Source organism: Camellia sinensis, chromosome 6, assembly GCF_055761805.1.
Source record: "Camellia sinensis isolate YWXY chromosome 6, ASM5576180v1, whole genome shotgun sequence".
NCBI classification, from domain to species: Eukaryota; Viridiplantae; Streptophyta; class Magnoliopsida; order Ericales; family Theaceae; genus Camellia; species Camellia sinensis.
The window spans coordinates 77,309,532-77,322,614 of NC_138966.1; positions in this window are offsets into that span (position 1 = coordinate 77,309,532).

Below are 13,083 nucleotides of genomic sequence, written 5' to 3' on the forward strand. Positions count from 1 at the left end.
GTGTATTCTAGAACAATGTGGTTCAAACAATCGCATAAATTAATAGAACAACAACAAATGTAGATCAAAATGCACAAGTGGCATATCGGAACATTAATAGATGTCATATCGCTGATTTACAATTAATTTTTGTTTGTCAAAATGTCAAATCAATTGGTATTAACATTCACATCGAGCACTGGTTAGTTTGTAGGTGGACATCCGCCACTTATAGGTTTTCATGGCACTCTGTTTTTTTGTGATTTAAAAAAACGTGTACTAATAAGTCTCGTACGCCACACCATTCAGAACGAGTGAGGCTACCAACAATTTTTTCATGATACAAGTGTGCCCTCATGATGTAACATATTGCGGGTTCACAATCCACCCTGTAAATGCAAAATGGTTATGATTAGCACTTGACATTTATGTTTATATAATGGGTGTGGAGGATTTGTACAAAATGTTTGTGAGGCTTACGAGGTGTTGGCCTGCTGAGGATAAAGATCAACTAATATGATTTGTTGTGATAGATCTGGGCCTGCGAACTTAGTCCATAGCAGTGATGCCTCGCCAATATCGCACACGACGTTCTCGATTTAGTCCCTCTGTGTAAGGAATTTCATGTTAGGCACCAACGAACATATGTGTATATACATTCATTTTGGAATTTAACACATCACAACAATTCATATTTGTGTATAGTAAGAGTCACTTACAACTTGCTGTGCTTGGTCGATATGCGGGTCAGGTATGCTAGGCCTTGGTCGCAATGAGTTATAATGCCTCCACAGATTGTTTTTAGCATCGTACACAACGATTGTCCAATGAAAGTTATGGTGCTATGAGAATAGTAGGTATCTCTCTCCTTGGTAGTCTTTCATATGTGCATCAATATGTTTACTTCTTTTGCGAGGAGGGTACTCTTGTATCAGTTTCTGTAGACATTGGACATTCAATCATGTAACAGTCAAATTAATGGACTATGAAGTTTCACATTCACATTTAATAAACATGGAATGTTAGAGCAGCTACCAAACACATGCTTGTGACGATGAATGAGTCTTCCTCTGAACATGGGTTGACCACCTCTTGCTGTTCATGAAGTAGTTCGGCATATGCATCTATCTCCTACACAAACATATGGTCGTAATATATTATTTGTGGTGGGTGAACAGTGTGTGTGTGCGTGTGTGTGGCTATTTGTGTGTGAATAGTGAACAATGTTGGTAAACGCATGTTGCTGTGTATCGATTCCTCTTTAATAAGGTACATGATGTCATCAAAAAATATGTATCTAGCTTTCGAGTCTCCTTTCTACATAAGCAACCTGTGTATTTTTAGTAAACCAATGTGAATATTAACATTACACATAAGTAAACTAAACCAAATCAATAAATACAGTTGTGCATATTCATATTTATGAAAGGTGAATGTTCACATTAGGTGTTCGTATAGTCACTTACTCATCGCCTCCACTCTTCTACATTGTCTGAACTTTTTGCTTGTCGTGTTTGGACATCATGCTCCAGACCTTGAACTTGTTGGTCAATGTCAATAATTTTTTTGGGTCCTTCGCTAGTGGATGCATATCCACATCTTCAACTATGTGAACTGTATGAAACTGTTTTGGACCTTAATCATGCTCTTTTTTTTTGGCTAGGTAAGTCTGGGTACTAGAAGTCAGGCAAGCGGTGCTCTTTTCTATCTTTGTCCTTGATACGCTTCACCCTAGAAGGTGGGCTGAGATTGTGTTGCATTGGGGCGGAGAGTTGCTTGCTGAGGCTGTCATGATGCTTCTACGCCTCAGCTTGTGTGACAATGTGGACAGACTAATCATCAAAAAGGTCCTGAAGAACTGTTTTCTTGCATTCTAAGTCCATTACCAGGTGTGTTAAGCGTACAATTTCTGCATTCTTCTGTTCCATGCATTTATTTATTTCAATGTTAATGTTTGGTGGGCTTGACTGGTTGAATAGTTTATCTTCAAGATTAGCTATAACTTTTGCCCTTAACTCTCATGAGAAGTCAAGGTGTTTGTATTTTGCTTCCGACTGCCTTATGATACCCCAAGCCTTCCGATTTTCTTTGACAAGCATATCGATGATGTCGGGTTAGCTTGTGCTTGTTATGACAATAGCTCTCTCACCAGGTGGGCTACTAAAGGGAATGTTGATGTCCTCATCATTGTCATTTATGTCAACTCCCTCCCCGGGAAATTCAGAGTTGCTGCCACTATGTTGTTCTTCCTTGATGTTAGCGAGTTCGGGTGATGTAGTGGCGTGTGGCGTCATGATATGAATGTTTTGAACACCATTTGAAGGTCATACCTTATTAAAACCAAGATCAGCCAACGATATGAATCTCATCTTCTTGTGTAAAGCAGTTAGGTCCCACCTGACACAACAAGGAATTGCATAGGGCTTGTGGGGTTATAGGATTGTTGTGTGTTCACACAACCAGCACATCAACAAACAACAAAGACATATGTTATTTTGCTATTTCAGAGCAATCTCAATAGTTATAAACATTCACAATAGTGCCGCAAATGTGAATGTGAACATTCATAACAATGCCACATGTGTGAGTGCGAACATTTACAACAGTGTCAATGTTGTGAATGTTCACATTCACACATGTGGCACTATTGTGAATGTTCACAGTCACAATTGTGACACATATGTGAATGTTCATAGTCACAATAATTGCACCGATGTGAATGTTCATAGTTGGACAGAGAAGAAAACAATTGAGACCATGTGAATGTTAATATTTGGGAACATGGGTACTTACAATCAATAACATGACACAGTCGGTGACTTTTGTTGGCTTTTTGTCATTCTGGGAAATGAAGGATGTAAGCGTTGTTCTAATTTGTTTGACCCAATTATATTCTTGCATTCTTTCCAATGGGACCATATGTGCATAGTAGCCCCATCCTATTGTCTCACCGCTTGTCGAGAAAAAAAAATTTTGGCATACATACATGCACACTAATCATGCGATTTGTTCGTTGTCATCTTTCTTCTTGCCATTCAATGCCTCGGCCAAAATGGTGCGTATATATTTTGAGGTCAACTGGCTGACATTTTTGCACCTTTTTTTGTATAATGCCACTTTTCGATTTCGCACCATATGATATCTTCATTGGTTTGGTGCCACAGTCCACACCAAAAATCAGTTTAATGTCGTTGTCATGTATGTTCATCTTCTTCTCCCTAATGTAGAAGGCATCTTTTGATGCCTTGTACATTTGTAGGACATGCACAACAACATCATCATACTTTATGCATTTGTCAAGCTTGATCTCACTGGTTCTCAATGCATTTAATAAATTCCAAAATGGTGTTTATCGTAGGTAGTCGAGTTGTGCTTGTGTGAATTTAGTGCTTTTCATTAATTTCACTAGCCCAGTCATGTTAGATCTGTAGTTGACAAGGCGCATGTCAACATTGCTGCTAGTATTTGCATGTGAGCTTTCTTTCTTGGCATGATATTCATTTTGAGGTTTTTTTTTTTTTTTTTTTTGGGTGCAATATTTGCAAAATAGAATATAAAATTTAAGACAAGACTCATGCAATTAGAATAGATAATAAGTGGTATATGTTGCCAACAACATCAATTATATGAACGTTCAACATAATGATGTCTACAGTGATAGTTGGTGGATGTGAACATTCACATTAGTGCACATATGTGAATGTCAACATCTAAGTCAACAGACTGATATGCATATTCACATCTATCCATGGATATGGAGTTCTATTGTCTCAGCATAAACGTAGTGTGCACAGTGTGTGTGTGTGTGTGTGTAAATATCACTTTGTGTTGATATAACTATGAAGAACATTTAAGAACATACTAATGTTAACCAAAACAGATCAATTTATGGTATGATCATTCACATTACTAATTTCAATGCCAATGCACAAACTCATTACAATCATGCAATGCCGATGTTATAGTTCAACCTTAAACTCATTATAATCATGCAATGCTGATATGTTTCCTCTAAACATAGTGGTAAATGTTCAGAAAATGTCTAATCAACATACACATGTTATGAATATTCACAACATAATTATATCTAACAACATCTCACACAAGCAAGTTAGATTACGATTCTTTGTTTGCATGTGCATGTTCACTATTGTTAACAACAACAATATTAGGAGCAAGAACAGTAACAATATGCAATTACACATATTGTATGCATAGAAACAGGGGATATGTATGGAAGTTCATATTGGTGCAATTTGAATAGAGCATTCACATGATCAAAAAATACAACAACAAGAACAACATCTGCAACATTTGGCTTGGCCCAACTTATTGACTATGACATTCAATTTGAATAGGACATTTACATGAGCTTCCGCATTTGTCAAATGTAAACCAACATATCAAATTATGTTATGAACATTCACACTTGTAATACAGACAACAATGCGCATACTTATTACAGTCATGCAATGCTAATGTTACAGTTCAACATCAAATTGAAATACATTTTAAAACATTAAAGTTGACATGGAAATGACAAAAGTTGGACCACGATTCTTTTCTTTCATGTGAATGTTCAATAGTATCAACAACAACAACAATAACAATATTAGAGCCAAGAACAGTCTGAATGTTCACATATGAGTATCATACAACAACACCACAGTGGAAACAACTGTGTTGGTCCACATATTTTTTCTCTATGTGAATGTTCACTACTGTTAACATATAAGCTCTTACTGCAATTTTTTTGGGGGGTGAGGGTTTCACATTCAATGACTAATAGTGTCAATAACAACAATTGAACAACAATAGGAATAACAACAGTAATATGAACTTCACACATGGCACAAATAGGATCAATAAATTTGGTTAATAGTTGACATTATAAAATAATTATAAAAAAAAAAAACAGAGGATTACAGTTTATATAACATTTGTGATGAACACTTATGTTTTTTCACCATTTTTGATGATTTGGGTTGTCACAAATGAGACAATGAGATGGTGGTGAAACAACACTAACAATGGGTAATAACAGAGACAATACGATGGGATTCACGGTGTTTGTGACGATTGTGTTGCCATTGATACGAGGTTTGGGTTGCAACAATGGGACAACGAGACGATGTTGGGTTTTGGTGACCGACTGTGATTATAGTAAAGAATAAAGTGGACACGATGAGACGATGAGAGAGATAGAATTTTGGAGATTGATGACCTATGGTTTCGGATTTTGGAAGGGGGAGATATATTCGGTGAGATCATTGCTTAACTGATTCTATGTTTCAATTCAAACATACAGAAATGCGCGAGAGGCTTGAAGGGTTCTTTGGTCCTATTACACTTAATGGGACCTAATGGGATAATCAAAAAGTGTTCGGATTTTATGGTATAAAACTCTTGGGAAGGGGATTTATCAAAAAAGCTCTCTTTTATTTAATTACACAATTTGTACAATAAAATGTATTACCAACTACATTATTTGTGATTACGAGGATTTTCTATGTTGGGAAATTCCACTATACGCAGCATTTGAAATGTTATATTACATGCATTTCTAGTTATGATTTTTTTTTCCCCTAATATAGTTATGATCAATTTTTTTTTTCTTTAGTTATAATGTTATTTTAGTTATAATTTATGAGATTTTTTTATTATGTCTCATGTGGTGTTTAATTATATATATATATATATATATTTAGTTATGATTCAAGAAGTATAGAGTTATACAATTTTTTTTTTTTTTTAGTTATAAGATACATATAAAACACATTTTTTGAGTGTATCATAGTCTTTTCCTTTTATGTTTTGTTTTGAATTATAATTATTTTTAATTATAAGATTTTGTTATAAATGAATGTGATTTTGGTTATAAATCATTATGCTAAATTAAGACATCCCTGCTTACATTCCCATCTTTTCAAATTTCACCAACTTTTTAGATGGTGGTTGATGTGCCATTTGTACAGCAAGTACTGCTGTTTGGATGGTTGGACTCATTTTGAATCTCTCTTCATGATTCAAACCATTTGATACTTAGATTGTTTCAATTAAAACGGTCTTACAAAATTTCAACTTGATCAGACATGGATAGCACTATAATCAAATTAATTTCATATTCAATTTTTTATTCAAAATTATATTTATTGTTTATTTTTATTGATACAAAATTGATTTGATCATAGTGTTACTAACGTCTGATTAACTTAATTTTTTATAAAAATATTATATTCAAAAAATTCTAAATATTAAACGGCTCACATTATTAAGACGGAACTCAAAATGAGCCCCATCACCCTAAACATCAATAACTGCTGTGCAAATGTCATAATAGCCACCCTTTTTGTATTGAAGCTCAAGCTTTGGTTTATATAGAATGATGGCAATGGGCTATTTGGCAACCTGCGATTTAGGCTAATATAGCCTAAATTCAAATTTCAGCCGAAAAGCGTGAACAGTTCACGCGTGATACAGCTACGTTACAAACCAGGAGTGGAATTACCATTTTGGCCCTTGACTATTTCAAAGGGTGTGGGTTATACACACACCTCAAACCCAAGTGCCCTATTCTCATCTCTTCCATTTCGTCTCTCACACCGACTGTCCCAACACCAGTGCGCGACTGATCTCTCTCCGGCGGACCTATCTCCGGCGGACCTCTGCCTTCCACAGAACACGGCGGACGAAGAACACCGACAGGTAAATCACGTGAACCGACTATACATGTGTTTGTTACCTTTGTCGACTCGGTTTGAAACTTTTCCCATTCCGATCTACGACATCTTCCTCTGTTTTCGCCCATAGTGATGGTATTCGGTTGGTATTTATGCCGATCTGGTGATGATCCGTCGTTCTCCGAATATAAATCGCCGATACCAATTTTTTTTTTTTTTTTTTTCTGGCCTTACTTAAATGCCTTCCACAAAACCGCACCCATTTTTTTGTGAACATTTTTTTTTGTGTTGAGCTACCCAGGTTTTTTCCCCCGTGATTTCCGTAATCACCATTCACGGTTGGAGTGATGTAATCGTTGCTTAGGTTTGGAATTTTTTTTTTTTTTTCAAAACAATTTTCTCCATAATTATCATTCACAACCCGGTTTTTCCCATTTTTTTGTGAACATTTTTTTTTTGTGTTCAGCTACCCAGGTTTTTTCCCTCCTGATTTCCGTTATTACCATTCACGGTTGGAGTCATGTAATCGTTGCTTAGGTTTGGTATTTTTTTTTTTTTTTTTTTGTTTCAAAACAATTTTCTCCATAATTATCACTCACATCCCAGTTTTCCCCATTTTTTCCCCCTGTTTTTCCCATCCGAATGATGTAATCCCCCTTGATTGCCATTATTATCATTCACAATCCACTGTGTTTTTCCCCTTTTGTTTCGGTCCATCTGTGTTTGATGATGGTATATAAGATGGACCAAAATTGTCCAAATTTTTCGTCAATCTGTGTTCATGAGATGGAGCAAAAAAATTTCCTGTGAAGCCTATCAATTAATCTGAATTAAGGGTACAACAACATGTTGGGAATCTTCAATGCTCTGTTCATTATTTTAATCTGATCTCCTCATTTCATCATTTCTGTTCATTAGTTTACCTATTTCATCATGGCTGTGTCATTATCTTCTTGTAAAATGTATACTGAATTTCCTGGTTATAGTTCACCACCATAGTTTTGAATTTGCAAAATGCCTAAACCTTATTATCTTCTTGTAATTTTGATGACAGTACATTAGACTTGTGAGATGAATTGTTAATTTAAGCACAAGAGCTACATGCTCGGGAAAATGCTGGTTATAGTTCCTTGTACAATTATTGTTGATTAACTAAGATGAATTGTTAATAGAATGATAAATATTTAAGAATGTTCAGTTAACGGTTTCCATTCAGTTATCAATCTCATTTTCAATACCAAGTTCACTTCTCTGAATTATGCGTAATGATTTTGTACTTCCACATGTGTTAGTTCTTCTACACTGCAATGAAATTGTCTTTGGTAAATTTGCTCTAGCAACTGGTAGGGTTACAGAATTGGGATAAGACTATTGAACTAAGTTGTTATACTAACTCAGTTGTTCCATGGACTTTCTCATATACTGGCTGCCTTATTCATTAAAAACAAGAACAAAATACTAATAATCAGTGGAAATTTGGTTGTTCTGTCTTGTTTTGAGTGTCCTATTTTGGTGTTGCCCTTGTAGGCTGTAGGTATTCATTTGGATGGGGGAAAAAATTTGTTATTACAATTGGTAAAGCGAAGACATCAAATTATTTTGTTTACTCAAAACCAAGACATAAAAAAATGTGTTATTAGAATTGGTAATGCCCCCATTTCCATGGCCCAATTCTTGTTGTTCGACTACATTTGTAGTTTCTAAATTATAATTTATAAATACATATATGGCAGTTGGTATCTATTGGTTGAGTGATTCATTTAAGAGTTTGGCGTGTCATATTCAAATAAGTGTGAAAATACTCTATTCTATTTTATAGCTCTTCAATGGAAATAACGACAACAACGGTGATATGTATTGGTTCAATTGTTCATTTAAGAGTTAAAATGATAATGTTAGACCACGCCAAACTTTAGATGACGCATGTTTGTTGAGATAGAATCACATCAGATCAGTATTATCTATACTAAAGATGAACCTGTTTTACCTGTAAAGTGTATTTGTAAATTCTAAAAATCACGATTTTTACAAAATATTTGTTAGTAAGAAACAGCGGATGGCTTCGTCTATGTCCACTAGCACGTCAACAGGGCCACGACGAATGTGTGCATGCGGCTATGGCCATTGTTTTGTTAAGATTTCCAGATCCCACAAAAATCCTGGTCGTGCATATTATGTTTGTCCTCAGCCTGTGGTGAGTTGTGTAATTTACGTTTTTTGAATCTCCATTTATTGGCAAAATTGAACTTCATTAGCTAACCACAGTTATGTTTGTTGCTCATCAGCAATGTGTAAATTGGATTGGTTGGTGTGATGAATCAGGGAGACCGAGCCCCGACCATGACTCATCCCCAACCGAAGTGATGCAGTTACGGGCTGACATCGTGCAAATTTTTAATACCTTGCATGTCATTAAAACGATTATTTCTGTGTTGTGCATAACGGTTATCATATTATTACTGCGTATGTAAAACGTTGTAACAACAAGACGTGTGTACGGTGGATGCTTGTCTAACTAGTAACTCAAGTAACAAAACTGGACTACTGTAAATGCACCTTTCTATTTTTAGCTATGTCCTACGTTTCTCCTACATTCAAGTTTAATGTTGCATATCATATGTGCCTGTGATATGTTGTCTATTTTCCGTTTCTAATTTATTTGTGTAAAATGTGTACACTACCTTCTACTGTAATTAGTTCAATGGCGGCAACACGCTCCTCCCCTCGAACACTGTCCAAAAGTAAAGGTGTTGGACAGTTGCCTACTGAAGGGTTGCCTGATTACATTGATCTGTCACATAAAGCAACTTGGGACAGCGTATCAACCGAAATTTTCTTAGAGTGTGTGCGGGAGCAAATTTTAGCGGGACGTAGGCTAGGTACAACTATCTCAGTTTCCGGGTATAAGGAAATTTGTGTGCAATTTGCTAAGCGCACAGGCAGGCGGCATGACGTGAAACAGTTCAAGAACAAGTACCTTGCTTTGAAGAAGGAGTGGCAGGCATGAAATAAATTGATGGACACCAGTAAGGGTGTAACTGGGATTGGGTTCGACAGGTCAACCGGGTTGTTCACCGCGTCAGACGAGTGGTGGGAAAATTTGAAATCGGTATGCATTGGAATATAGCATGTTGTACTATATTGTTCAATTCATATTCGTAATATTTTGGGTTGTTTGTTACTCTACAACTTTAATAATGGATGCTAATTGTTATTCTTCTCATTTGCAGACAAACAAGCTAGCTTATAAATTCAAGACAAAGCCATTGGAACATGAAGATTTGATGCGGGAAGTTTTCACAGGTGCAACCGCGACTGGAAAACATCATTGGACCCCCGGCGAGCCTGTAGTGGACATTGCTGACGGTGAATCCGATTCTGCTGACTCACCTGGGTTGCAGCCATTTACTGCGCTATATGAACCGGTTGTGGACTCACCACCACCCTCCCCTATTGTCCAGGTAGATGAAGCGGAGCAAGGGCCAAAGCGCAAGAGGGGGGCAAGTTCAAGTGGAAAGTCGAAGAAGCCGTCCACTGGCGCATCAGTGCTTGCAAACAATTTCAACCATCTCTCTGAGGCCGTTCGTTCACAGAAGCACCTTACGATCAGGCATGGAACTGGTGCGTCTCAAAAGTATGGCATTGAGGCATGCATGCAGAGGATTATGGCTATCCCCGACTTTCTCAGTACGCCTCTTTTCCACTTTGCCTGTATTGCTTTGGAGAATGCAGATTACCGTGAGATACTAATGTGCATGCCTGATGATGGTAATGTGGTCGGTTGGCTTGCGGCATTGAAGGCCTCCAAAGGACTGTGACAACTGTGGTCTGTTGGTTTTTGGGATAATGGAAATAATTGTGGGTGTGTGTGGACATGACTTGTGCTGCTTTTTTTTTTTTTAATTTTTGCTTGTTGCTAGCTTCGCTTATCAGGACTGTTAGTTAATGTTTTGGGTGAATGGATGTGGACCTAATGTCCAACATTAGTATTGCTTCATTGATGCGTGGTTTGTGTTGACTATAGCAGCATTCGTAAGTAGAAGTGTTCAATTTCATTGACTGCATTCCTCTTTATGGTTTGTAGGAAAATGTGGATGTATGCATAGGTGTTGCCATTCTTTGTTATTTTGTGTAGTATTTTATGCAATATGATAAGACAACATGGTCAACGTAATTAATCCTGTGAGACGTGCATTGTAGGGTTCAACACGGTTGATATGTGGAACGGTGAATGTAGCAATTTGCATCGAAATGATGATTACATAATCGAGCAAGCAGAAGATCAAGAGGACCAACAGAATGATGTAGTCGTTGAAGCAGCGCGACGTACAATGGAATATTACGTAAAGTACATGGACAAGATTCCATGTCGAACTTCAATTTTAACCGGTCGTGCATGGATTGAAGAATTATTTGATGGACACTTAGGTAGGGGTGAAGAAAATTTGCATATGCCTCTGTATGTGTTTAAAGCGTTATGTCATACATTACGACGAGATTTTGGTTTACGGGTACCTAAAAGACCTCATGGATTACACATTGAAGAAAGTGTTGCCATGTTCATACATACCTTGGCCGGCTACCAAAATCGAAGCATTCAAGAGCGGTTTCAGCACTCGGGAGAAACGGTTTCTCGACATTTTCATGCAGTGTTGGATGCAATGAAATTGTTCACAGAACATCATTGCAAGCCCACCAGAGATCAAACTAGTAGGCATCCCAAATTGCGTTCAAGAGGCAAATACATACCGTTCAAGGTAAGAATGCTGTAATTGTCATTAAGAACACTTGTGTACAATGTGGTGTTCAATTAAATAGTTGTGATGTGTTCTACTATGTCAGAATTGTATAGGTGCGTTGGATGGAACTCACGTAGAAGCTGTGTTGCCTGTCCGTGATGCAGCCACATATTACGGCCGAAAAGCGTATCCAACCCAAAATATACTAGCTGTGGCAGACTTTGACATGTGCTTCATTTTTATTTCCTGTGGCTGGGATGGAAGCATGCATGATAGTCGCATCTTTAAGGAAGTAATTGAAAATCAGCGTGTACCGTTTCCGCACCCACAAGAAGGTAACAAATTTCAGATTAACAACTGGTTGGGGTTCATGTCACGTGTATATGATTATTTTTTTATTTAATTTTATTTAACTATAGGTAAATATTACCTTGTCGATGCGGGATATCCAAACAAGAAGGGGTACCTGGCACCATTCAAAGGGTCTCGGTATCATCAAGCACAATTTCGGGAACATGGACAACCCGATAACCAGAGAGAAATGTTTAACGAAGCGCATGCATCACTACGGAGTGTAGTGGAAAGGACTTTTGGAGTGTGGAAATCTCGGTGGAAGTTCCTGCACAACATGCCAGACTATGATTTTGCGACGGTGCAAGTGTCGTTGGTCGGTGCATCAATGGCCTTACACAATTTTATTCGTAGGCACGAGATAGCTGCCTTGGGCAACGACAGACAATATTTTGTTTCATCAGCCCCGGATGACATGCCAGACGTTCACACTGGCGGACAGAATCTCGATGATGGGCTCATGGTTGGGGATACAGATGTGGATATGGCAAGAGTTCGTGTTCGCATACGCGACCATTTGTTTTATATACGCAGGTTGGGACTATTGTGAAAATGATGTTTTCGATGTGGAAATTTGTGTCGGAATGTGACCCACGTAGCAAGCCTTTGGACTTATGGAACTATTTGTAATGCACAATACTTAAAGAGCAGTATTAGTTATGTTTGTAATGTACTTATAAATTTTATTTAACTAGATCATCCTTTAGTTTCGTTCAGTTTTGCACCTGATGGATGCCTTTGACATTTGCCTCACTTACCTATTTCATGGCAAGAATTGCATTTTCTTTTGAAATGTCGTTCATATAAATTTTTGGTCATTTATTCAATTTCTGAGAAATTCAATAATTTTATAAGTTGAATTTTTTTTTAGGAAAATTTACCCATAAGTCCTAGTTTTTGAAACGTTGAACCATTTAGTCCTAAAAGTTTTCTTATGCTCCATTTAGTCCCATTTTTACATCAACATGATGTGAATGATGTAAATGATCTGATGTTTCATTCTATAATTTCAAAATTTATTGAAATCTGATGAACATTAGATGTTTTTCATCCTATATTTTCAAACATTATTGAAATTTAATGAACATTAGATGTTTGAAATCCAATGTTTGTAACATGACTCTGATGTTATTAACATTGTATCTGATGTTATTAACATTGTAATGGGACCTTTCAGTCTATAAGAAAACTTTTAGGACTAAACAGTGCATAAGTTATTAATTTGGGATTTATTGGTGCATCCCCCTTTTTTTTATCTATAGAAAAACATAGAAACTCATATTTAATTCTTAACAGATTTTGAGAAAATGGTTTAAATTTTTGGTAAGCATCAA